This window comes from Aquarana catesbeiana, linkage group LG12 (genome assembly GCF_042186555.1).
Source record: "Aquarana catesbeiana isolate 2022-GZ linkage group LG12, ASM4218655v1, whole genome shotgun sequence".
Classification (NCBI taxonomy): domain Eukaryota; kingdom Metazoa; phylum Chordata; class Amphibia; order Anura; family Ranidae; genus Aquarana; species Aquarana catesbeiana.
The window spans coordinates 14847193-14874937 of record NC_133335.1 but is presented as its reverse complement, the minus strand read 5'-3'; positions in this window follow the sequence as shown (position 1 = coordinate 14874937).

The window sequence follows — 27745 nt, the reverse complement described above, 5'->3', positions numbered from 1 at the left end:
GAGCAGCCCGGATCCGCCTCTTCTCGGGTCCCTCTTCGGCGCTCCTGGCCCCTCCCTCCTGCCGAGTGCCCCCACAGCAAGCAGCTTGCTATGGGTACGACTGAGCCTGAACCACAGCTCCCTGTGTCCTCTCTCCCCTCATTGGCTCACTGACCTTGATTGACAGCAACTGCAGCCAATCGTGCTTCGCTGCTGTCTCAGCCAATGGAGAGGGAGAGTCCCAGACAGCCGAGTCTTTCCTGCAACATCGCTGGACAGAGATGGGGCTCAGGTAAGTATTAGGTAGCTGCTGCACACAGAAGGTTTTTTATCTTAATGCATAGAATGCATTAAGATAAAAAACCTTCTGACTTTAGAACCACTTTAAGGTCCTTAGATTGTAAGCTCCTTGAGGGCATGAACTGATGCAGAGGTGTAACTAGAACCCTCAGGGCCCCCGGTGCAAGAAAACATGAAGGCCTTTCATTGATCCCGGGGCCCTTTACTCCTATCGTGAGACCCTTTATTATGGTCCTGCAGTCTTGCAGTCCCCTCACAGTGGCGGAATGCCAGGGCTTGGTCGCAAGTGCAACCTTTAAGACCCTGGTTAGTTCCACCACTGGTGTCAACCTTTTTTTTTTTTTACCATTTTATTTAAATTATTATTTAATTTTTTTACAATTTTATTTTTTATTTTTAATAAAATCTTAGAACTACTTGTTGGGGGGCTTTGGTGAAATAAACAGACCTCCTGATGTTTCACCTTTGAGACAGAGAAAGGAGATTGAGGAAATCTCAATCTCCATCTCTTCAGCCTCAGCTGCACAGAATGAATGAACAGATGAACAGGAATATCTCTGTAAACAGCTTCCCGTTCATTTATGAACTGAAGAATAGTAAATTTACTATAAATGAAAAAAAAATACAGATTGCTGACTCTATTCATTAAGACAAGGAAAAGGCCAGTAAATTTCACTCCTTCCCCGCTCTCCATCCTGACCGATCCCCCCGCAGCAGCCCGCGGGAAAGGGGACGGGGAAACCCAGCAGCTCTGTGGGGTGAGGAGGGGGGCTGAGAGAGACACACAGGGGCCCAGAGACAGCGCAGGGGGACCAGGAGAGAGGACAGGGGTGGCATAAAGAGGAACGCCTCTCCACGTAATTGATCATGGAGCCGAGTCATGATCGCGACCCCTGCGACCCCTGTACCTACGCCCCTGGACTGATGTGAATGTAAAATACGTTTGTAAAGTGCTGCAAAGATTGACGGCTCTATATAAGTACCTGTAATAAATAAATAAATCAACCCCAGTGATTCTTTAACTAACATTAACCTAGTTAACTCCCAAAACATCTCTCCCATCATCTTTGTGGGCTGCCACACTATAGCCATCACTGATTCACCACAGTCTGGTTACAAATGGTGCTGATTCATGGTGGCACCAGAACTGCTGTCCCTAAAGACTCTTTTGCAATTATTTATTTATTTATTTTAACCAAATTTAAACTTGTAATGTCCAAGGTGTGAATCAGCCCATGTATGAGTCCCCTTCACCCCTGGTGAGGGATTGTCAGTCATGCTGCTGGCAGGTGTGATACTCATTCCCTCTAATGTGAAGGAAATGTGACAGGTTGTTCATGCCTATAGCAGGAGGTGCGTGTAGTCTAGACTGGCCGGAAGTAGAGAGATACGCTCATTGCTGGCTTGAGTAATTATCCCAGTAATTTTGGAATGACAGGAATTTGTTTGGAAACAGGCTCTGCGCATTTCAAATCCTTTGAGCGACGTAATTATGCTGGCCTTTGTGAGAATGTTCACGTACTGTAATCCATTGCTAAAATGCTGCACACGCCTCTCCAACCATTTATCTGGCCAGCAAGCAGCCGGCGGCATTAGCCTGGCGCACACACAGGGATTTATTTCACCATTTATAGCTGTAAACATGGGCACTGCAAAGAAAATAAGCACCAGCCTTCCCTGCTTCTAGATATCACCCACATTTTTTAGTTTATAATAGTGTAGCACCCTGATGTTTAGGCGGGGTTGCTAGTAAATTTACCTGCCAGGTGTAGTTGCCTTGGCCAATTCATAGGAGATCAACTGATTCCACCCTAATTCTGGAATTGCTGCACTTCTCTTTTCTGTCCCTAGATGGCCGGTATCTGGTGACATTGGATAAGACAAGGGCATTGCAAGGACAGATTAGGAATAGATGGGGTATCTCAGCCAATGGGCAGGCATCTTATTCAGTCCCTTGGCCTGCTGGGAGAGCCTATTTATTTGGGTGAGGTCAGGTTATCGGGGTTCTATGCCACCTGGACGGCTGTCTGGGTGGATGTATGTTGTGCTGCCCCGGGCTGCTAGGCCAGGGTCTGAGGCCTATCCCAGGGGCATCTGGCTGCTAGGCTGTGTGAGGGCCTATCCAGAAGCAAGAGAGCAGCGTAGGGTTGGGACTGCAGGGACTGTTCGCAGTCCAACCATAAGTGACGGTTCTGCTGGTCGGAGAACCTGTCGTGGTCAGAGATAGAGGGGAAGCTGTTGTCACTAGGGGACCACCCACCTTATTACCAGGGACCACTGTGAGTAGCTGAAGCAAGTACCGGAGCAGTATTCTCACCAACCGGTGAAGAATTGGGAAACTTCAGCAGGTGTCAAGCCAGGGACCCAGCCAGTGGAGGTGACGCTTGCAGAACAGCCTTTGTGTGTCAAGCCAGGAACTGAGCAGGCCAGTGGGGTGAAGCTTGAGGAGTATTTGTGAGTGCCAATCTAGGGACCCAGCAGGGAAGCGGGGGGTAACGCTTGAGGAAGATACTCAATGAGAAGGTTGGAAGAGCTCAGGAGATCCAGTGGCAGTGGATCAGCAAGTCTAGTGAGAGAGACTGGGAGCTCAGTGGAGGGAAGATTTACAAGAAGTGATTGTAGAGGAAGTAAAGGAATTCATTACAACTTATGTTAGAAACTGTTATAAGACTGTTGCCATAGGTGACAGTGCTCCTACACATGCAAATGTGGTGTCCGTCTGGGTGCCTTTCCCTGCATGGTTGTCCGCCTATATAAGTCTTGGAGTCTGCCAATTAGCATTGCAAATGCTTAAGGGTGTCCTGGCCTTAAACCCTCTCTCCCACAGTTCTGATCAAGAGACAATAAATCTCTTTGCATTCAAGAAGTGTCTGGCGCCCATGAATCTACCTTGCATTACATCCACCATGCCTTGTAACCCACTCTACACAAAAGGATGTCAGCTGTCCCTAACTCTGGAGGTCACCATTAGGCCTAAAGAGGCTCGGGACCTTGCTACAATAGGTTTATGACAGCAGTTCCCCTCTTCTATTCTATTGTATACCCACACAAAAGGTGTTCGTACTAAAAAAGTAAAAAATCATGTACCCCACCGTATAAAATTCAAAATACTAACCACAACATACAAGGCCATCAACAACATCGCCCCCAGCTACCTCACCAACCTCATCTGCAGATATTGCCCAAATCGTCCCCTCCACTCCTTCCAGGGCCTCCTGCTCTCTAGCTCCCTTGTTACCTCCTCCCACGCTCGCTTACAGGACTTCACTAGAGCCTCTCCCATCCTTTGGAACTCCCTGCCCCGGTATGTCCGATCAGCTCTTACCCTTTCAACCTTCAGGAGATCCAGGCAGGCTGTCATGCGCCTTTTACTGAGGAGTGGCTTCCCTCTGGCCACTCTACCATACAGACCTGATTGGTGGAGTGCTGCAGAGATGGTTATTTTTTTGGAAGGTTCTCCTTTCTCCACAGAGAAATGCTGGAGCTCTGTCAGAGTGACCATCGAGTTCTTGGTCACCTCACTGACTAAGCCTCTTCTCCCCCGATCGCTCAGTTTTTGCCGGGCGGCCCGCTCTAGGAAGAGTCCTGGTGGTTCCAAACTTTTTCCATTTAGGGATGATGAAATCCACTGTGCTCATTGTGACCTTCAATGCTGCAGACATTTTTCTGTACCCTTCACCAGATCTGTGCCTCCATACAATCCTGTCTCAGAGGTCTACAGACAATTCCTTGGACTTTCTCTCTTTCATGACTAAGCCTATTTTTGAAATTTGGTGTTTACAAGTTAAAATCCGTATTTTTTGCTAGAAAATGACTTAGAACCCCCAAACATTATATATATTTTTTTAGCAGAGAATCTAGAGAATAAAATGGCGATTGTTGCAATATTTTTTATTACACGGTATTTGTGCAGCGGTGTTTTAAACGCAAATTTTTGGAAAAGTGACACTTTCATGTATTTTAAAAAATCCAAACAGTAAAGTTACCCCAATTTTTTTATATAATGTGAAAGATGATGTTACGCCGAGTAAATAGATACCAAACATGTCACCCTTTATAATTGCACGCACTCGTGGAATGGCGACGAACTACGGTACCTTTGAATTTCCATAGGCGACGATTTAAAAATTTTTTACGGTTACCAGGTTTGAGCTACAGAGGAGGTCTAGGGCTAGAATTATTGCTCTCGCTCTGACGATCGCGGCGATACCTCACATGTGTGGTTTGAACACCGTTTACATATGCGGGCGCGACTTCCGTATGCGTTTTCTTCGCTGCGCGAGCTCGCGGGGACAGGGGCACTTTAAAATTTTTTTTTTTTTTTTTTATTTAATTTATTTATTTTTGTACTTTATAAATTGTGTTTAAAATTTTTTTTTTTTTTTTTTTTTACTTTTATTGCTGTCACAAGCAATGTAAACATCCCTTGTAACAGTAATATGTGGTGACAGGTACTCTTTATGGAGGGATGGGGGGTCTAAAAGACCCCCCATCCCTCCTTTACACTTCAAAGTATTCAGATCGCCGAAAACGGCGATTCTGAATACTGTGTACTTTTTTAAATTCGGCGCCATTGGCAGCCGAGTAAACGGGAAGTGACGTCATGACGTCGCTTCCGCATTTACAAGAAGAAGGCTGGAACGAAGCCGCTCGCAGCTTCGTTCCAGTCCGCCCCCAGCCGCCGAAGGCAGCGGAACGGACACCGGGCCTCCCGATCGCACGGGAGGCCCGGTAACAGCGGCGGGAGGGGGGGGATGTCCCCTCTCGCTCCTCCGGTATAACAACCGAGCGGCTTTTAGCCGCATCGGTTGTTATATTCGGGTAGCCGATCGCCCGCTGAAAACAACGGTACCGGGATGATGCCTGCAGCTGCGGGCATCATCCCGGTATAACCCCGGAAAGCCGAGTACGCATATGTGCGTTCGGTCGGCGGGAAGGGGTTATGGCTTGGTTTGTACTCTGACATGCACTGATAACTGTGGGACCTTATATAGACAGGTGTGTGCCTTTCCAAATCATGTCCAAGCAACTGAATTTACAACAGGTGGACTCCAATCAAGTTGTAAAAACATCTCAAGGATGATCAGTGAAAACAGGATGCACCTGAGCTCAATTTTGAGTGTCATGGCAAAGGCTGTGATACTTCTGTACTGTATGATTTTTTTCGTTTTTTATTTTTTAATAAATTTGCAAAGATTTCAAACAAACTTCTTTCACGTTGTCATTATAGGGTATTGTTTGTAGAATTCTGAGGAAAATAATGTATTTACTATTTTGGAATAAAGCTGTAACATAAAATGTGAAGCGCTGTGAATACTTTCTGGATGCATTGTATATCAACTGTCACCTGTGGTACAGACCTTAGGGCCACAATCAAGGTGCATATTCCAGCCAAGAAAAAACAAGAGTGGAAATCCTAGTCATGGCTTCATAAAAGCTCCTAAACAGACTACCTCTCAGGACCATGATCCTAACCCACAACCTCTGCTGCCTTTGGCAGTAGCTCTTCTTGCTGGGCCAACTGAGATGCTGGACAGCACCATATCTGATACTCTGGACAGTCAAGCCTTGTGCCTTGTTTCTGGTGAACCTGGACAGTTCCTTGAACAATCTTGCCTTGAATCTTTTTTTCTCTTGAACCTTGAACCCTTTGCTCCTCCCGTGAACTTTCTATTTAAGCCATGCCTTTGCATTTCCTGTTTGCCAGATTATCATGCTCTTCACCAGCCAATATCTCGCTCTTGTCACTCTTGCTGCCATCTGTATCTTTACTACTACTTGTTACCGACCTTTGGCTTGTTCTTTGACTACGCTTCTGCTGGATCTCAACCTTCAACCATTCAATATCGATGTTTGGCTTGTTCCTTAATTATGCTTCTGCTTGATCCCAACCTGCAACCACTTATTACCAACCTTTGGCTTGTTTACTGACTACGCTTCTGCTTGATCCCTACCTGCTATATCTGCTGCTGGACCTGGGCTTGCTCATCTCTTGGTGGGGCAACCCTGAGGACCACGACCTGGTAATAACACGCTGCAAAATCTTAACCATCAGGAGCTCTAGTGAACACCAGTTAGTGCTTAGACCCTCCACCTTGGGTGAGCCTGTGTCATCCACAAGGGTGACCTGCTTCTGTGCTTATCCAGCTGGTCAGTGGAAGTCTCTGTAAGGTTATGCTATTGGTCTCCAAGCCTGACCTCTTGCTGTCACACTACCAGCAGAAAATGAAGATCTTTTTTTACAAGCAATTCTAAGCTACATGATTGGAGAAATACATTAGAGACAGAGGAAGAGGAACAAAAATAAGGATAACATTATTTGATGTAGAGGATAGTATAACACGTATTATACCAGTTCATAGTTCATTGCTTTGTGAAAACTTACAATAGTTTTGTGTTTGTTTTTAAGCCCCCCCCCCCCCCCAATTTCGTGAGTGGAAATTAGCGGAGGGCAAGTGTGGAGCAGGGGCGGACTGGGCTGACAGTTTCCTGACTGATCGCTTCTGGCAAAAGCGGTGCGGCCATAAGAGCAGCCCGGAGGGGGGCCCCTGGGCCACTCTGATGTTCTGTACAAAAGACCGCACCGCTTCTGCCAGAAGGATCCGGATGACACAAAGCGGGGATCTCCTGATGAGGTGGAACTGATAAGCTGCACTGATAAGCTGCACTAATGGCCACTGATGAGGCAGCACTGATGGCCATTGATGAGGCGGAATTAATAAGCTGCACTGATGGGGCTGCACTGATAAGCTACACTGATAGCCACTAATGAGGCGGCTCTGATGGCCAATGATGAGGCGAAACTGTAAGCTGCACTAATGGGGCTGCACTGATAAGCTGCACTGATGAGGCTGCACTGATATGCTTTATGTTAATTTTGTTAAAGCTGTTGTTAATATTTATTTTTGGAACTTAATTTTGCATAAAACATTTAACAGTGTCATTTCATGAGATAATTTACGAGGGCGTGTTTAGGGGTGGACTTAGGGGTGGGACGGGGTAGGGAGTTAAAAACAGATTAGAGATTGCTAATCAGACAATGGCAGCTTGATCCTTCTTTTAAGCTTTTGCATCAGGTTTCTCAAACCTTTGCATGCCTGCGCTTTATACGATGACTAAGCCCCTCCCCTTTATTACATTGGCGAAAAGGGGCGGAGCATGGTTGACCTTTAAAATGATGCCCCCCCCTCTCCGGACACTCATGTCTTGTCTGTTGTGTGATGGATGTATTTGCAGTAGCAATGACACGTAGGAAGCCACGGGACTTGACTTACCCTGGATAAATATTTCATGGTGAACCTAGTCTTGTGGTCACCATGGATGTATACAAGGCAATCTATTCTAAGTGTTGTAAAGCGCCTTTTCCTTCCTGTATTTCCAGAACGTAGGGTTTGACCCCCAGCCCAACGACTTTATTTTATTTAATTGTTCTGCACTTTTATTATTGACCTTAAGCAGTTGAAGTAACTGGTTCCAGGAACTGGTATTTTTTTGCTGAACCCTCGGGGCTGCCTTTAATGCAATCAGGAATAGTATAAGCAGGACAGGCCCTGAAATCAAAGGGCAGGGGGGAAAGCTTGGGATAAATTACAGCTGTTATAAAGAAATCACCTTTTCACCTCGCCCCGGTAGATTCCCTTCACTTTACAGTCATAATTCAGCTGTGTCTACAACATTTGTCATTAATAAACTCGCTCCACAAACATGGCTGATGGATTAACAAGTCACATGGGCAAAATGTTAACAAAAAAAAGGGAAGACTTTAATGTGCTTCCCGCAGGATCGCTTTCCGCTATTTACAAAGACTGTAAACTAATAAATGGAAGAAAGTTAACAAAAAAAAGGAGAGAGAGAGAATGAATATTCTGTCAAGCGGATAATTGCATCAGCGATCTGCATTGTGATTGTTCTAAATCGTTACATAACCCAACATATCTGCTACAAACTTTCCATTTCTTACTTCCAGTACAATATATAAGACTGCACTGGTACCCCCCCAGGAATCGATCATTCACGGCATTATGTAAAAATCCTTTTTTGCCATAAAATCACCCCCCCCCCCCGAACATTATATATTTTCTGGACATGTGCACACTGAAATGTGTAGTTTCAGGATTTCGTTTTCGTCCGAAAAATAAATTTATTTAGTTACTCCCAAAATTCGTTTTTATTTATTTGGTTTCATTAAAAAAATGCATTCGTCCGAAAATCCGAAATAATTAAGGTCGAATCTGTCATTGAAGGCTTATGGTGCCTGTCGAATGTCCTAAGAAGATTCGGCGGAGCAGCTAAACTGTACGACGCCGCGATCGCACATTTCCGGTTGAATGTTCCGCCTACAAGCTATAGTAGAATTCTAATGTTGTATGACACTAGTAATAATTATATTTATGAATTATTATTACTAGTCAACCAACATTAGATTTCTTCTATAGCCTATGGGCGCAGCATTTGACCATAAATGTCCGCTCGCGGCGACTGCTTCGTCGAATCTTCATGTCGAATCTTTTCTCTCTCGATGTCGAATAATCTTGGACTAATAGAGTTAGGTTAGGCACATACGACCTTTTTTGCTATTGTCTCTATAATGTTGAATCTTTTCTCTCTATGTCAAATCTTTTCTCTCTATGTCTAATCTTTTCTCTCTATGTCGAATCTTTTCTCTCTACGTCTAATCTTTTCTCTCTATGTCGAATCTTTTCTCTCTATGTCGAATCTTTTCTCTCTATGTCTAATCTTTTCTCTCTATGTCGAATCTTTTCTCTCTATGTCGAATCTTTTCTCTCTACGTCTAATCTTTTCTCTCTATGCCGAATCTTTTCTCTCTATGTCTAATCTTTTCTCTCTATGTCGAATCTTTTCTCTCTATGTCTAATCTTTTCTCTCTATGTCGAATCTTTTCTCTCTATGTCGAATCTTTTCTCTCTACGTCTAATCTTTTCTCTCTATGCCGAATCTTTTCTCTCTATGTCGAATCTTTTCTCTCTATGTCTAATCTTTTCTCTCTATGTCGAATCTTTTCTCTCTATGTCGAATCTTTTCTCTCTATGTCGAATCTTTTCTCTCTACGTCTAATCTTTTCTCTCTATGTCGAATCTTTTCTCTCTACGTCTAATCTTTTCTCTCTATGCCGAATCTTTTCTCTCTATGTCGAATCTTTTCTCTCTATGTCGAATCTTTTCTCTCTATGTCTAATCTTTTCTCTCTACGTCTAATCTTTTCTCTCTATGTCAAATCTTTTCTCTCTACGTCTAATCTTTTCTCTCTATGTCGAATCTTTTCTCTCTATGTCGAATCTTTTCTCTCTATGTCGAATCTTTTCTCTCTATGTCTAATCTTTTCTCTCTATGTCGAATCTTTCCTCTCTATGTAGAATAATCTTGGACTAATAGAGCTAAGGTTAGGCACATTCGACCACAGGTTCGTTGGACACAGATTGTTATTGTCATCATCATGTCGAATCTCCTACCCATATCGAACTGTTGACGCAACAAAAACGAAAATAAAGCATTTGTTTATGTCGGATCTTTGGGTTTTCGGATTTTGCACGTTCGTTATCGTTTGTTAAAACGATAATGAAAATACCTGAAATTCGGACGAAAATGCATTCCGACGAATGCGAATGCACAGGTCTAATATTTTCTGAAACTCTGTAGAATAAAAAGATAATAGTTGCAATCTTTTTATGTTGCACGATATTTGTGCAAGTGTTTATCAAACGCAAATTTTTAGGATAAAATATGATAAAATTAAGTGCAAAGACACACAATACTGTATGAAACCCATTTTTTGTAAAATATAAAAGAAACTAAATATACCAAGTCTTAAAATTGTGCGCACCAAGGGTGGGCCGTCCATTGTGGGCGCACAAGTGCTGCCGCCCTCCCTATCAATGCGCCCGGCCCCTTTCAGGGTGCCGGGCTCATGAATTCCTATGGCAGGGATGGGCGGGGGTGTGTTTTTTGAAGCACCTAATTAAAGCCAGAGGCTCTAATAGGCTTCAAAATAGGGTGGGCTTGGGGCGCAGAGCATTGCGTCCGGATCCCACCCAGGTGTGTTCCAACAGTGAATGAATATTCATTGTTGCAACATTGATCCTCCTCCCAGGCCAATCGGGAAGCGGGTCTGATACCCGTCACCCGATTGGCTGAAATGACAAGTGATCTTATCAGGCGCCTAGGAGGAGGGGAGGAGGGCACAATGGCTGAAGCGTGGAGGAGAAGAATCAGACACAGGAGCCACTGCCCAATGCCCTGATGCCCACACTGCTCCTTGATGTCTGATCCCTGCAGCTGCCCGATGCCTGGATGCCCACGCCGCACCTTGATGTCTTATCCCTGCAGCTGCCCGACACCCTGATGCCCGCACCGCTCCTCGATGTCCTATCCCTGCAGCTGCCCGGTTCCCCTCACCGCTCCTTGATGTCTGATCCCCGCAGCTGCCCGATGAAATGAAACCATGAAATGGTTTTGCACAGAGCAGCCCCGATCCTCCTCTTCTCGGGTCCCCACATTGGTGCTCCTGGCCCCTCCTCTCCTGCCGGGCGCCCCCCGCAGCAAGCAGCGTGCTCCTATGCCATGGCTCTTTGTGTCCATTTACACACGGAACCGCGTCTTGGCCCCGCCCCCTACAGCTCCTGATTGGCTCACTGTCTGTGATTGACAACAGCGGAAGCCAATGGCTCCAGCTGCTGGCAAAAGCCAGTCAGGAGTGCGAGTCCCCGGAGAGCCAAGGCTCTTGTGGACATCGCTGGATTGGGAGGGGGCTCGGGTAAGTATTAGGAGGGGCTGCTGTACACAGAATGTTTTTTTGCCTTCATGCATAGAATGCATGAAGGCAAAAGCCTTGTGCCTTTACAACCACTTTAACCAGGAGCCCTTGTGCTAGAATTATTGCTCTCACATGCAGGCAGTTATACCTGACATGCGTGGTGCAACTGCAGTTTACATACATGTGCACACCCTGGGTGCACGTTTGTATTTGCGGGTGTGTGTGGGGCAGCGGGGTTTATGATTAACTTTTTTTTTTTTAATACATTTTATTATAGCTTTATTTTATCTTTTGTATTTTATTTATTTTTACTTATTTTACTTTATTGCTATCACAAGGGGTTAATAGACCATTTGATAGTATTGGGCAGGTGATACTCTTTATGGTGACATTTGGGGTCTAATAGACCCTTCACATCATCTAACCCAGCAGAGATCTTCTCAGTTAGATGTTCCCCTGCCTGTACCGGACAGTGAATAGAAGACCTGAACCCGGAAGAGGCTAAATCGTTGTTGCTTCCGGTTTCATTTCGTACACAGGGGATCGAGGCATGGATGTGCCTCAGCCTCCCTCTGCTCTCCATACTGAAGCCCATTGATGTGGTCCTGGGCTACTGGTAAGAATGAATAGTCCATTGATAGAATAAATGAAGAAAGACAGCTGTGTTTGTCATTTTCACCTTCAATACAGAGATTTTTCTTGCAGTATTTTTTGCCACAAGATGTCCTCAGCCTGATGTCCAGCATCATTCAACCTACTTCCTCTAAACCCAGGTTGTCTTGGACCCACCCCCAGCCCGAGACTGGACAGTGAAAGGAGAAGCAGCACTGTGAAGAGCTCATAACTCTGTCACTCTGCTCTCTTCTCCTATCAGCAGGCTTCTTCATCCTTCCTATCAGTAGGAACCGATTGGCTCCTTGTGCTGCTTCCTGCTGTCACTCTCCAGCCCTTCTGTACAGGGAATGCAAGCGGCTGATACCAGGTCACTTTTAGGTATTTACACTGCTTGCCTTTAAAAAATACATCTCATAATGCATTATTTTTTGTTTTTGTTTTCATATTTACCTAAAATTCAGTTTACCCACTTGCCAAGCAGGCTATAGACGAATGATGGCTACAGCGTGGCCGGCTAGTTCTGGAAGGCCAGTATACGGCAGCCGCCCAGTGATCGCGCCCGCTGCAGGGTGCGGGCGGCCTACTTTGTGATCACAGATTGAGGTAAAGAGCCAATCAGCTGCTCTTTACCACGTAATCAGCTGTGTCCAATCACAGCTGATCTCATATGTAAATTGAAACTGGTTATCGGCACTCCTTTCTTCGTGCTGACAGCATGAGGAGAGGAGAAGAGAGCTGATAATCGTCTTTTCTAAAAGGGACATGTACACTGATTATCAGTGCAGTCCCACCAGTGTCCACCAGTGCTGCCAATCAGTGCCCACCAGTTCTGCCAATCAGTGCCCACCAGTTCTGCCAATCAGTGCCCACCAGTGCTGCCAATAAGTGCCCATAAGTGCCTCCTCATCAGTGTCACCTATCAGTGCTGCCTATTAATGCCCATCAGTGCCGCCTATCAGTGCCCATCAGTGCCCATCAGTGCCACCTATCAATGCCCATCAGTGCCGCCTATCAGTGCCCATCAGTGCCGCCCATCAGTGCCAATCAGTGCCACCTATTAGTGCTGCCTATCAGTGCCTCCTCATCGGTGTCACCTATCAGTGCCGCCTATCAGTGCTGCCTATCAGTGCCTCCTCATCTGTGTCACCTATCAGTGCTGCCTATCAATGCCCATCAGTGCCGCCTCATCAGTGCCCATCAGTGCCACCTTTTAGTGCTGCCTATCAGTGCCTCCTCATCGGTGTCACCTATCAGTGCTGCCTATCAATGCCCATCAGTGCCCATCAGTGCCGCCTATCAATGCCCATCAGTGCCGCCTCATCAGTGCCCATCAGTGCCACCTATCAATGCCCATCAGTGCCGCCTCATCAGTGCACATCAGTCAAGGAGAAAAATGACCTGTTTGCAAAATTTTATAGCAAACTATGAAAACTTTTTTTTTTTTTGGTCTTTATTCGTTTATTTATAAAAAAATAAAAAAAAAATAAAAAAAAAAAACAGCAGTGATTAAATACCACCAAAAGAAAGCTCTGTTTGTGTGACAAAAATGATAAAAATCTCATATGGGTACAGTGTTGCATGACCGCGCAATTGTCATTCAAAGTGTGACAGCGCTGAAAGCTGAAAATGGTCCTGGTCAGGAAGGAGGTGAAAGTGCCCGGTAGGCGAGGGGTTAAATAGTACTGTACATTGGAAAACTTGTATCTGCTGATAATCTGAGAATGTGCAGCAACATAAAAGGGGACTGGAATCTGATAGTTTATATTTCCCTTTTCAATCTAATTATGGAAAAATGGCAGAAGCCTAACACACGGACTGCCTGTGTAAACTGTAAAAAATGCAAACATGACTTCTTGACCCGAATCTTGTAACTGCAGTAAACAGAGAGATTTGATGAGAGAGCCGAGGTCTGGATTTGTGTTTATAGGAGTGAGCGGCCCTGGCACACGCTGAACACGCACCCCACACCCCGCTTCATATTAATCGGCCTTCCCTTACACCAAGGGCCCCGGCCAACTCCAGGATCAGGTGCAAAACTAAAACCCAGCTCTGATTACAGTGCTGAGACGGATGTGACTGGCTCAGTGTTCTCTGTACAGCACTGCGGTATATGTCAGAGCTATATAAATGTATAATAATAATAATAGCGTGTGACTGTGGGGGGACATTAGAGTGTAAGCTCCTCTGCTACAGAGATGGATGTGAGCGGCTCAGTGTTCTCTGTACAGCACTGCGGTATATGTCAGAGCTATATAAATGTATAATAATAGCATGTGACTGTGGGGGGACATTAGAGTGTACATTTTTTTAAATTAAAAAATCATACAAACATACAGCTCATTAATAAAAACATATTTACACAAAAGTAAACAACAACTAAACAAAAACAAGCGTGCTTACATCAGCAAGTAAAGAAAAACATTTCCTGACAAGATAACGTAGAAAGAAACATATTTTAATGACAATAAAAAAGAGACTACAAACCCCGAACCTCAACTTAAACACAATCCGGGCTAAGAAACCTTTTGAGATTTAATCGCCACCAGGATGCGATTCCAACCCCCCCCCATCATTCCCCCCGACTTCAACATCTTTCACCTTGCATTCTGCACCAGCCACCCTCATTCACTTCCCCTTCCCACCTCCCCCTCCACCATCATCCAATCCATCCCTCACTCCACCCGCACTTCTGCTACGCCGAGGAGAAGGGGTTGGCACCACCATACACTCTGGTCCAGCACCCTCCACTGCCTTTACTACACTAGGAGAAAAAATAGGTGCAGACACAGACTTGACAACCACACTTCTGACACTGACTGGAGAACCACGGACTGGGAGGACACTGACACCACAGAGGGCCTCACAGACGCAGATTCTGATGGGACAGAGACACTAGGATCCCCCGGTACAACCTCCGCCAACCCAGACTCTTCTCTATCTAGACGGAAGAATTCCTCCACTAACTCAGGCTTATTGTGCAAAGCCTCAGGGCACTGGCTATAAGGGTGACCAACCTTATCACATAGGTTGCATTTAATTATGTTACAGTCCCTCGCCAGATGCGTCAGTTCCTGGCACAAAGAGCACTTCTGTTCTGGACATTTAGAGGAGAAATGTCCCTTGACTCCACATTTATGTCACAGCTTAGGTGGACCAGGGTAGAAGACAGTAATTCTATCTCTACCAATAAAGGCAGAGGAGGGCAAATGCTGGACCACATTCCCACACACTTGTCAGGAGGGTCACATTTTTTATCAAGGGCTGTCTTGAGACAACTTTAGGGACAAGCCCCTTCCAGTCCGGCTGGCCCCTATATACATGCTCAAACCGCTCTCAAAACAGATCCACCGATTCTGGACATACAAATGATAAATCATATTCATAGGAACCAGCCGGACTGATGAGAGCATAAATATCCTCCGCCTTAAATCCCATGGCGAGGATCTTATCCACAGACCACCCTCCTGATAGATGGAACACCTCCTTCCCACCCGAGCTGTACCACATTCCTGCATTTAATGGAAGAAGGTGCGTTAGGTGAAAGTCGCACAACTGGCTCCCTTCCACCACCAGTAGCATGACTTTGTCCCAACACAGCCTTAGCATAACTCCTAACTGGGACAGATGATACATTAACTGGTTGCATAGGAATATTAACTGGCTGCATAGAAACCTCTGAAATCTGAATTGGTAAATTACCCACCACTTGATCCTCCCTCCTCCCCTCCAGCACAACAGTCCTGCTCAGAATAGTCCCAAAAGTACCACAGTTACCAGCAGTCCCATCATCAAGTAAAGTCTTCTGTTTAGAAAAAACACCAGCTGTTTCAGCGTTCATACGGCCCTCCACCTCTGCAGTTTCAGTGTTCATGCGACATTCCTGCCCTTCACTGTTAGTGTCCATGTGGGACTCCTCACAGCCAGCAGAAACTTCTCTGGATACATGCCATCTCTTCCTACATTCCCATGATCTTCATCTGATGAGTTGGTGCCACTCAAGGGAGATTCCATTTCTGTAATGGCCTGCAGCAATCCACTATTTTCCTGAACCTCCTCCTGATATGACCCAGGCTGCTGGGGAGGGAGGGGGCAGATACTGACTCAGGTGCAACAGATCCTGAGACAGGGGTAGTACTGGGGCCACCATGTGAAGCCACTTCCTTACCCTCATTCATACTGTTGCCGTTGCTGTGGCATCCACCCTCTGGCTGGTACTGGCACAGGCACTCTCCTTCATCTGTTGGCACCTCTCCTCATTCTCACACTTTTCTCTGAACACACCGCTGCTCTCCTTCAGAGAGGCGACCAACTTCTCCTGCTTTTTCAATGCCTCTTCCAGAGACTTCAGCTTGGAGACTTCCCTCTTACTGTTTCCAGACTTACTATGCAGGGATTTCTTTTTCCTGAGATCTTCTTTCATGACAGAAAGTTTCTGTTCCTCCTTAGCAATGCGGCGAAGTCTGTTCATCACTTTATCCTGGAAGAATGGTAAGGACTCCTCTTGCATAGGAACAGGCCCAGGATCCATTGCAGCTGGAGCATATGGAGTAGGTCTCAGTGCCTCTGGAGAACCTCCACCTTCGTCTTCCCCAGTATGGTCCATGCTTGCCTGGGAAAAGCCTGCATGAGAGGCCCCAGGCTTGCTGCTTCTCTCAGCTGAGATCACAGCAGAGTGTGCCAACAGAACCCCACAGAACAGCACCACCTGGTGGAGAAGCTCCTCTGGTGCAGAGACTGATGGGACTGGCTCAGTGATCCCTGTACAGCACTGCGGTATATGTCAGAGCTATATAAATGTATAATAATAGTGTGAGACTTGGGGGGACATTAGAGTGTAAGCTCCTCTGGTACAGAGATGGATGTGAGCAGCTCAGTGTTCTCTGTACAGCACTGCGGTATATGTCAGAGCTATATAAATGTATAATAATAATAATAGTGTGTTCTCTGTATAATAAGAATATATAAATGAATAATAAACATAGTATCCATATTGCAATATGTAATAATATATGTGACTGTGGAGGGACATTAGCCTGTACACTTCTATGGGGCAGACACTGATTGGAATGGTTCATTGAACACTGTAATGCACTGTGAAATATGTAGGCACTATATAAATGAGTGCAATTATTAAGCCATTTTAGTTCAGCCCGCCTAATTTTTATTTGCTTTCCAGAATGTGCGATTTTATGGAGCGTAGAATCTGCAATGACAAGCTTTGCTATGACTTTGCTGCATGTATACAATGCTGACAAATTTCTGAGCCCGGTAGGAATTTTATCTCTAATGGAAGATGGGTGACATCGGCAGATTAGGTCATTCTAAGGAGAACGCAGACGACCCGACGACGAGCACCCTCAACAAGTTTCATTGACATTGAAATTCATGTTCTGGAGCCGTGTACCCAGGGCCGCTGATAAGGCAGTACAACTGGTCCTGTAGTACCGGGCCCAGACCTCATCAGCTAAACAGGGGGGCCCCGGGCAAATATTATTGTTGACTTATGCCAAAACAAATAAATTGATTTTACTAGACCACACCCCCGCTCCTACTTGCTTACCAGTGCTTAAATTACATTTCCCTGGGCCCCAGAGGGGCTCAGGAGGTGGGAGCAAAGGAGGGACTTTTTTATATTTTTGGGGCGTAGGCGGATAAAGTCAGTGCTGCTGTTTACTGCACCTTGGGGGGGGGGGGGGTAGGCAGAGTTGGGAAAGCCTGTACAGGGCCCCATGATTTGTAACAGCGGTCAGACTCCCTCCCCATCCTGGGTGCAGGTCATCTGGCCATAGTAGAAAGGTGCTTTCTGCAAACGCTTGCAAAAATGTGATAAAACACGCAAAACGCTTGCAGTGCAATTATTATTCAGCTGAAAGCTGAAAATTGGCCTGGGCAGGAAAGGACTGAGGTGGTTAAATGTAGTTAGTGTAAGTCTCTCTTTTTTTTTTTTTTTTACATCAGCTTCCTGTAATCCCAGAGCTCAGACTAGGACAACCTTTCTCAACCTTTTCAACACAGCGGAACCCTTGAAATAGCTTTCAAATCTTGGGGAACCCCCTGCTAGAAATTACTATATATACAACTCATGAATAATACATTAGTGTGATGGTCAGTGGGAAGAATTACCACACTTGTGGTCATTGGGTAGAATTCCCCCCTTACAGATTAGCTAAAAAGATCAATGGTGTCAGTGGGAACTTATCTGAGAGGCAGAAATTGGTCATTGCTCAAGGAACCCCTAGTAACCTTTGGAGGAACCCTAGGGTTCTATGGAACCCTGGTTGAGACCCTGCATTAGTGTGATGGTCAGTGGGAAGAATGGTTCTTACACTTGTGGACATTGGGGAAGTATTACCTCCTTACAGATAGCTAAAAAGATCAATGACGTCAGTGGGAACTTATCTGAGAGGCAGAAATTGGTCATTGCTCAAGGAACCCCTAGTAACCTTTGGAGGAACCCTAGGGTTCTATGGAACCCTGGTTGAGACCCTGCATTAGTGTGATGGTCAGTGGGAGAAATGGTTCTTACACTTGTGGACATTGGGAAGTATTACCACCTTACAGATAGCTAAAAAGATCAATGATGTCAGAGGGAACTTAGAGAGGCAGAAATTGGTCATTGCTCAAGGAATCTTTAGCAACCTTTCGAGGAAACCTAGGGTTCTATGGAACCCTGGTTGAGACCCTGCATTAGTGTGATGGTCAGTTGGAGAAATGGTTCTTACACTTGTGGACATTGGGAAGTATTACCTCCTTACAGATAGCTAAAAAGATCAATGATGTCAGTGGGAACTTATCTGAGAGGCAAAAATTGGTCATTGCTCAAGAAACCCCTAGCAACCTTTGGAGGAACCCTAGGGTTCTATGGAACTCTGGATGAGACTCTGCATTAGTGTGATGGTCAGTGGGAAGAATGGTTCTTACACTTGTGGACATTGGGAAGTATTACCACCTTACAGATAGCTAAAAAGATCAATGATGTCAGAGGGAACTTAGAGAGGCAGAAATTGGTCATTGCTCAAGGAACCTCTAGTAACATTTGGAGGAACCCAAGGGTTCTATGGAACCCTGGATGAGACCCTGCATTAGTGTGATGCTCATGATTCTTACACTTGTGGACATTGGGAAGTATTACTTCCTTACAGATAGCTAAAAAGATCAATGGTGTCAATGGGAACTTATCTAAGAGGCAGAAATTGGTCATTGCTCAAAGAACACCTAGTAACCTTTTGGAGGAACCCTAGTTGAAAAACCCTGGACTAGGAGAAGGAGGGGGCAGCATACTTAGCAAATCAAGTTGTGATGTGATCACAGGTGAGCAGGGGGATGACCTCATCAGTTTCCAGTTGCTCCTTCATTGTCCAGTCGGCAGATTGGGATCGTGTTTTGACCAAACTATGATGCTGCAGGCGCATTGAAGTCAAGAACCCAGCTGTGCTGTTGGTCAGGGGTGCCTGAATCACAAAACTAGCTGCTCGATGCTACTAAAAACTTTGGCAGGTAAAACAGTTCCCAACTGCGTCCTGAGCTTGTATGGAGTTCAGCTTTAATTGGCTGATTTGTATTTTTGTTTTTAACTAGAAGGGAATGTGTCGCTGAGTCGCTCATACATCAATACGAATAGAAGTGATTCCCCCCCCCCATTATATAAGGCGTTTGGAGCAGCACACGGCACAAATCTATTTCTTGTCATAAAACCTTTGATACCTTTCAGCCATCTGGTCACATTGAAAGAAACTCATAAAAAAGGCCCCCATTCCTCCCCCCTCCCCAAGAAAAGGTGAAAGGTCACTTTCTTCTATGGGTCAAGGGGCCTACAAGGGTTCTCTCTGCAACCAGGCTTTACAAAAAAACATGTCAGGAAGGATTATTGACAAATTATTGGACATTCCTGTTAAGCAAGTTGCAAGAAAAATGGAAATGCCGAGCGTCATCTTCATTTACTGGGAGCTCCTCCGAGGGGGAGGGGATTTGTAGAACGGATTACGCTGTCACAATATGTAGTTATAGTGTGGGGGGGGGCTATTTCATATATTATAAATAAAAATGCCTATGTTCCGGCCTGCCACACTGGATGGGGACTCTTCACAGTTCTCCAGCCACGTTCACGTAGCAGGAATGAGCGTTCCCGCTTGTGACTTTCGTTGCGCAATCGTCATTGCGATTTTGGGTGTCGCACATACAGTAGGACAGCCCCATTCACTTCAATGTCCTTTTTTTCGTCCCAACATAAAAACGCCTGCTCCTTTTTTTTTTTTTTTCCCGATGACCAGCGTAGCGTGATTTTTTTTTTTAAATGCGCGTTTTGCCGCGATTGTCGCCTGACAGCAGAATCCCACTGCGTTTGGGGTGCTTATTAAGAATGATGTTGCCCACACACACACACACACGCGCGCATCGCGCGTTTTGCCGCCATTTGGAATGACGGGTAGAATTGCCGCAAATTTCGCCCTGCGATTCCAAATCGCCTAATGTGAGCGGGGGCCTGGTGGCTCGATCCATACCCAATCCACGCATGGGGGCCTCTGAGTAAGGTGGAATAAAGCTGTAGAAGACAAAATACCTAATATGATAGACAAATATATATGGAACTAAACCCTCCCCACTATCATTTTCAGCCAAGGAAGCTGCCATCTTGGCCTCTGTTTAATCTTCATCTCCGCTGATGCTGCACATGTGATCAGTTATAACACCAGCCGTTGGATGGTTTTACAGTTTGGTTGAGAGCACAACCAATATGACAGTTATGTTCCCAATACGTTACCGGGAATGTAACTGTTTTTTTTTTAACTGTTAAATCGATGGGTTTACTTCCACTTTAAAGTGGAGTTCCACCCACTTTTACAACTCTTCAGCATCCCTCACTAAACTGTGCACTGTAAACGAATTGGATATTTTTTTATTTTTTTTCTCAGCACTCACTGTATATCTGCTGTATTCATTTTTCACTTCCTCCTCCCTGGCCGCGGCCCATCGCATCATTTCCTGTTTGCAATGCCTTCTGGGAAGGGGCTGCAACTTCCTCTGAAACTGCCGTTGCAATGGAAACCTGACCTGAAACCTGTTACACTGCTTGTGCTGCACTGAGCATGTGCGAGGTCTGCAAGGATGAGATCCAGGAAGAAATACAGTCTGGCTTCAGATGCCCAGACTTAAGATGGCCACGGCCTGCTGTAAGTTTATAAAATAACAATCTACTGCTATAAACTAACAAAACAGACCTTAGTTTACAGACTAACTTTACTAGAATACATTAAGCTTGTGTATTATTGGGGTATTTTTATTTAAAAAGTATAATTTCGGCCGGAACACCACTTTAAGTAACTTACTTTCACTGTACGTATTTCTTTGTAGTGGGGGGGGGGGTTCACTCACCCAGTCTATCTGCTTCTCAGATGATTATGCATGCTATTAAAGGATATAAAACCTTTAAAATTAAATAAACATGTTAAACTTTATATGATATTTTAGCTGATGGGTTTAGATTTACTTCAAAAAGTTAATCCAAACGTTTTTTTTTCTTCGTTTTTCATAGAGTGGGGCGTGGTTAGATCCTCTGTCAGCATTTTTTTTCTGCTAACTAGGGCTCCGTTACTAACAAAGGCACATTTTTACTGACATGAGTTAGCCAAAGTAGCCATTTTCAGTGCAAAAATCAATATTTAGGCTACGAACATGTAGCTAGTGCTCTTTTGCTCTCCGCAAGGCCTGCAAATTAAGAGCATAATGGGCTAGTATGCAGCGCATACTATCCCATTTATATGACACTTTGCCTGCAAACGAAGCCCGCGCTGTCCCCTGTGCAGGCCGCGTCCATCTTCGCCCCTCTTCCTTCCGGGGGCCGCGGACTCCGGCTCTGTGACTGGCCTGGAGTCGCGTGACGTCACTCCCGCTCATGCGTGCCGGAGCCATCAGTCGTGGCACGCGCTGGGGGAAGAAACGGCACGGTGGTCCGTCTCTTCGCAGCGCATGCGCCGATGATGACAATCGGCGCACTGCAAGTGAAATATCTCCTAAACGGCACACGTTTAGGAGATATTTCTACTACCTATAGGTAAGCCTTAGGCTATGTTTCCACTATTGCGTCCCCGAAGTCGCGTGATTTACACTGCGACTTAGCTATGCGATTTGCGTTGCGATGTCATGCAACCGGTGAAAGCCATGTGAGAACAAGTCGCACCAAAGTAGGAACAAAGTAGCGCAAGAACCTTTTTTTGGAGTCGCTGCGACTTGAGTCTCACCAATTGGAACGGTGAACCATTGAAATACATGGGTTTTGACATGTCACGCGACTTCACATGTGTCAAGTCGCACAACAACTCGCAGTAGTGGAAACAGAGCCCTAATTCTAGACTTACCTATAGATAAAAATAATACAAGAGGGTTTACAACCACTTTAAGGCTCCATTCACACTTGCAGGACTCCAAAGTTGCGCCGTCTTTGGAGTGCAACTTGGACGCAACTTTGGATGGGTGCAACTTGGATGTGACTTTGGCTTTGACCAGTGATAATGAACAACTGTTCCAACACAAGATGCATTGTTTAACTATCAGGTACGACTTTCATGCAACTTCTGAGGGTTAACATTGAAGTCTATGGGGCCCGCAAGTTGCACGAAAGTCGGACCAAAGTAGTGCATGAACAGCTTTGAAGTCGCTGCAACTTAAGTCATGCATATATGAATGGTTATCATTGGAAAACTTGGGGAAAGACTTGTCATGCAACTTTGATCTCCAAGTCGCACAAGTGTGAATGGAGCCTAAAGTTAGTTATGAGGAAAGGTTGTGAGCACTGAACTTATTCTCTCTGGAGAAGAGACGCTTGAGAGGGGATATGATTTCAGTATACAAATACCGGACTGGTGACCCCACAATAGGAATAAAACTTTTTTGAGGAAGGGAGTTTAATAAGACTTGTGGCCACTCATTAAAATTAGAAGAAAAGAAGTTTAACCTTAAACTACGTAGAGGGTTCTTTACTGTAAGAGCGGCAAGGATGTGGAATTCCCTTCCACAGGCGGTGGTCTCAGCGGGGGGGCATCGATAGATTCAAAAAACTATTAGATAAGCACCTGAATGACCACAACATACAGGGATATACAATGTAATACTGACATATAATCACACACATAGGTTGGACTTGTGTCTTTTTTCAACTTCACCTACTATGTAACTATGTAAAGTGGTTGTAAAGGCAGAAGGTTTTTTATATTAATGCATGCCAACCCCACCAATTAAAGGGGACGTACAGGTACACCCATTTGCCCACCGCTGCCATTGTGCCGATGTATATCGGCGTGCAGCAGTCAGCAAGTGGTTAATGTCCAAACCGCTGGCAACAAAAGTGAGTACACCCCTAAGTGAAAATGTCAAAATTGGGCCCAAAGTGTCAATATTTTGTGTGGACACCATTATTTTCCAGCACTGCCTTAACCCTCTTGGACATGGAGGTCACCAGAGCTTCACAGGTTGTCACTAGAGTCCTCTTCCCCTCCTCCATGACCACATCACGGAGCTGGTTGATGTTGGAGACCTTGCGCTCCTCCACCTTCCTTTTGAGGATGCTCCATGGATGCTCAATATATTTACACATACATATAAAAATATATATAAGAATAAAATAATAAAAAAAAAAAAAAAAATATATATATATATATATATATATATATATATATATATATATATATATATATATATATATATATATATATATATGATATAGTATTTATACATATTTGTCGATTTGTATAATAATTTTCTAATAAAATTAAGAAGAAATCAATGGAAACGGCAGCAAAAAGGCAAATATAAATAAATAAATAATTATATATATATAGTGACAACGAGAAAAGAAAAAAAAATAGTATATAGTGACACCATCATCCCTGCAGGATTCTATTATGAAGATTATTTTGTAGCCATAGTAATCTGGCAAAACTATACATATATACAAAAATATACTATACAAAAATAATAAAAAAATAAAATAAAAAAAAAAAAAAAAATATATATATATATATATATATATATATATATATATATATATATATATATATATATATATATATATATATATATATATATATATATATATATAGTATTTATACATATTTGTCTATTTGTATATTAATTTTCTAATAAATTTAAGATTGAGAATAAATCAATGGAAACGGCAGCAAAAAGTAAAAAAAAATAAATAAATTAAAAAAAAAAAAAAAAAAAAAAATATATATATATATATATATATATATATATATATATATATATATATATATATATATATAAGATATAGTGACAACGAGAAAAGAAAAAAAAAAAAGTTTATAGTGACACCATCATCCCTGCAGGATTCTATAGTAATCTGACAAACTTAAACTATACATTTATAGGTAAAAGAAAAAGGGGACACTCTTAGGAGTACAGACAATGCCAATAACAGAGGGCAGTGTGTGATAGAGTTACATCATAGGCAACAGTAATACAATAACACAGAGATGTTGATTGTGTGAGTCTGACGCATTTCGACCCCAATGGGTCTTCTTACAGGGAATCACACACTCGGTATCCCCAAAGGGTATACCTTTGGGGATACTGAGTTTGTGATTCCCTGTAAGACATGTGCGGGTGGCACTCGCTGCCCCTTGTGACTGGCCCACCCACTAGGAGATCGGGGATACAATAAGAGGGAAACTCCTCCACACTATGGCCACCTGTAACCATCGAGTACATCGTGACTGGTAAAGATGCACCATATGGAATTGTTTATATATTCATTTTCTCTTGGCTTTAAATCGTTTGACACATGTTTACATCTTTACAGTTTTTCTATATATTTATCCTCTGAAGAAGACCCATCGGGGTCGAAACGCGTTAGGATCTCACACAATCAACATCTTTGTGTTATTGTATTACTGTTGCCTATGATGTAACCCTATCGCACACTGCCCTCTGTTATTGCCATTATTTTTTCATTTTGTTCATCTTTGGATTTTAGCTTATGTCCCAACCTTTGTTGTCAGTACTTGCTGTACTAATAAAATAGCCATTACTACTCCTTTTGTATTTTGCTCATCATACACCACTGGCTGCTTTAAAGCCCCATTAGGGGGATTTTCCATTTTCACATTTATAGGTAAAGTTGATTCAGGGAAAATCGGATTTCCTCTCTGGGATCAGGAAGGAATTTTTTCCTCTACTGTAGCAGATTGGATCATACTTTTCTGGGCTTGTTTTTTCGCCTTCCTCTGGATCAACTGTGGGTATAGGAGTGGGTATATGGGATTGTATGATATTTTTATTTTATTTTATTTTTTTATTTTTATTTTATATTTTATTTTGTTTTATTTTATTTATTTATTTATTTTTTTATGGTTGAACTAGATGGACTTGTGTCTTTTTTCAACCTGACTAACTATGTAATCTGTGTAATACAAGTGAAACAAAGCGTTCTATAAAAGTAGAAAGAGATGGACTGAAGTTGTTTTTTTTTTAGCTTGTTAACTAAAAAGAATAATAAAAAAAACAAAAAAAAAAACCTCTGAATTTTGTATATTTCTTCATCTTCTAAGTCTCTTAAATTACGGCAATTCTATAGCTCAATCATGCCCGGAGGCTTGTTCAATTCTGCGATCCCCGGTGCCCGTTGGTTTGTAAAGCGTGCCGCCGATCGCTCAGCGGAGAAATTAAAGACTTGTATTTCGAATGAAAACATATTAACATAATAACATCTTCCGTTTTCTTTTATCTGTGGGAAGGAGTTTGGAAGCCAGATAATCAGCGGGGCACGCCTGAGCGCATTCAGAATGGCCGACCTGAATGAATGATTCATGTCATCGAGTGTCATATTTCCTGAGGAGGGATAAAGTGCCGGCGTGGGTTTAGGAAACACACATCCCGACTCTGTATGCCCCATTAAACCCTGGGAAGGGAAAGGGGGTTTTGGCAATTAATTTCTGGCCGCCAACAATGCGACTCAATAAAGCGGCCCGGGATTTTGGTTACAGCTGAGTAGAAAAGTAATACTTTGTGGCCACGAAAGAAGGCGGAAGATCAGGGAGAGGTCATGTGACCGGTGGTCTGCTTGATCAGCCGTTTACAGCAGGTGCACTGTATACCACCCAGAAAATGGGAGGGGGAGGGGCATCTGGGGGATTTAACCCTTCAGATGCTGGAGAGAGAGAGGGTGCAAACCTCATAACCGCGCTGATTGAGAGAACTACTTGGATTCACCTTGAAGTTCTAATTATTATTATACTGGATTTATATAGTGCCAACAGTTTATTATTATTATTATTATTATTATTATTATTATACAGGATTTATATAGTGCCAACAGTTTATTATTATTGTTATTATTATTAGTAGTAGTAGTAATAGTAGTACCCCATCATTGGTGTCAGTGGGAGGAATAGTGCCCCATCATTGGAGTCAGTGGGAGGAATAGTGCCCCATCATTGGAGTCAGTGGGAGGAATAGTGCCCCATCATTGGTGTCAGTGGGAGGAATAGTGCCCCATCATTGGAGTCAGTGGGAGGAATAGTGCCCCATCATTGGAGTCAGTGGGAGTAATAGTACCCATTATTGGTGTCAGTAGGAGGATCAGCGCCCGATCATTGGTATTAGTGGGAGGTATAGTGCCCCATCATTGGTATTAGTGGGAGGTATAGTGGGAGGTATAGTGCCCCGATCATTGGTATTAGTGGGAGGTATAGTGCCCCATCATTGGTATTAGTGGGAGGTATAGTGCCCCATCATTGGTATTAGTGGGAGGTATAGTGCCCCATCATTGGTATTAGTGGGAGGTATAGTGCCCCATCATTGGTATTAGTGGGAGGTACAGTGCCCCATCATTGGTATTAGTGGGAGGTATAGTGTCCCATCATTGGTATTAGTGGGAGGTATAGTGCCCCATCATTGGTATTAGTGGGAGGAATAGTGCCCCATCATTGGTATTAGTGGGAGGTATAGTGTCCCATCATTGGTATTAGTGGGAGGTATAGTGCCCCATCATTGGTATTAGTGGGAGGTATAGTGCCCCATCATTGGTATTAGTGGGAGGTATAGTGCCCCATCATTGGTATTAGTGGGAGGTATAGTGCCCCATCATTGGTATTAGTGGGAGGTATAGTGCCCCATTATTGATATCAGTGGGAGGTATAGTGCCCCATCATTGGTATTAGTGGGAGGTATAGTGCCCCATCATTGGTGTCAGTGGGAGGAATAGAATGGCAGGAACTATGAACCACTGCTGACAGTGAGGGGGAATAATGCCCCAAGGGTCAGATAAAAGCAAGCAAAGAGCCACATCTGGCCCCCGGGCCGCAGTTTGGGGATCACTGCTCTAGACCAATAAATTGTTTTTGAGCAGAAAAAAAAAGGAAAAGTTAGGAAAACTTCTGCCGATTGGATGATGAATTGAAATGTTTGTGTTTCTCGCCTGAGCAGTTTGCACTAGAGATGTGTGACAAAACGAACGAAAAGCTGATTCATTTATGTCCAGTCAACGATTTTTCGTTAAAAATTTGGTCATTGCGCGATGGCGAAATCGTTTGCTCTCAGCACCGTGTGTTCGTTTTTCGGAAACGTGTCTGAGCGATTTTTCCACAGGTTCTCTTTCGGTGTATGGCTCCCATAAATCTGTTATTTTTTAACTTTCTTTAACTTTCTTTAACCTTAAAATGTTTAAGGTTAAAGAAAGGCTTAAAACCTGGACCTCCTCCCATTCTCACGCTCTGTGTCCTTGGAACTCAGCTGATCACAGATCGTGGTAAAGAGCCAATCACGGTGGGCCCTTTACCATGTGATCAGCTGTCAGCCAATGACAGCTGATCGTGGAATTAAACAGAAGCCGGTTATTGTTTTTTTTTCCCTCACGCTATCAGCATGAAGAAAAGGAGAAAGCCAATAACCGGCTTCTGTTAGAGGGACATCAGTTCCCTTAGTGCTCACCAGTGCTGCTAATCAGTGCCCACTGGTGCCACCTATCAGTACCCATCAGTGCCACCTATCAGTGCCCATCAGTTCTGCCAATCAGTGCCCTAAAGTGCTGCTAATCAGAGCCCACCAGTGCCACCTATCGGGGGGG